The sequence below is a fragment of the Myotis lucifugus genome, unplaced genomic scaffold (genome assembly GCF_000147115.1).
Source record: "Myotis lucifugus unplaced genomic scaffold, Myoluc2.0 scaffold_0, whole genome shotgun sequence".
NCBI lineage: Eukaryota > Metazoa > Chordata > Mammalia > Chiroptera > Vespertilionidae > Myotis > Myotis lucifugus.
In genome coordinates, this window is record NW_005871048.1 from 45,793,325 (window position 1) to 45,794,197 (window position 873).

The following is an 873-nucleotide window of genomic DNA, read 5'->3' on the forward strand; positions in this document are numbered from 1 at the left end:
GGACAGACATGCCTGGAAGTAAGACAATGTGAAGAGGCACTGGAAGATGGCCATCTACAAGCCAAGGAGAGAGATCTGGAACAGATCATCCCCTCATAAGGAACACACCTGCTAACACTTTGATTTCACACTCCTGGTCATCATAACTGTCAGACAATACCTTTCTGTTGTTTAAGCCACTCAATTTATGGTACTTGGTTAAGGCAGCCCTAGCAAATTAATATAGTCACAATCAGAAGAGATATATTCCAACTAATTTTTTACTATTAAATTTGGAAAATTAGCTTTACTTTTATTTTTATAAAACTTGAGTAGATTCTAGATTATTCTGTGTGTGTGTGTGTGTGTGTGTGTGTTGTCAGCCCAATTCGTAGGCTCCACAAAAAAAAAAACAGTGTCTTCCTGGGGAGGGATCTGTGCTTTTTCATGTACCCCCTGGCAATGCCGATTCAAAGTTATTCTAATAATAATGTCACTCTCACTATGTTCATTCTGAGTGTTTTTATAGTAGGAAGAAAAAGCATTATAGATGGGCATCATACACAACCTGAATATGTCAATGAGAGGGAGAAGCAATGCGAATGTGAACATCATTAGTTGTAGATGCCATAATAAAAAAAATGGCTGAGAAATGCTAAACTATTTAATACAAAAATATTATTAACCTGCTATTGTTCTTCTTATCCCTATTGAAGAGGACTTAAACATATGAGGAAAGATACTTCACCTATTCTTCTAAGAAATACATTTCTGAAAGTAAAAGAAATTGGTGTGAATGATGTTCTGGGTGAGAAAGTCCTCCTTGGAATCCTTTGAATGGACTCCATAGTCAGCCACAAACTCCACCTATGTTAATGGCGTGTTCTGAAAATG

The 873-nt window shown here is 36.8% G+C and overlaps 1 non-coding gene across 1 annotated transcript; it reads right to left on the reverse strand.

The window, feature by feature from the left end:
• Window positions 1-354: 354 nt before the first annotated feature.
• LOC111825604 lies at window positions 355-521 on the reverse strand. The gene has a single exon (XR_002828797.1). It is a non-coding gene; the product is annotated as a small nucleolar RNA SNORA49 (small nucleolar RNA).
• Window positions 522-873: the final 352 nt, after the last annotated feature.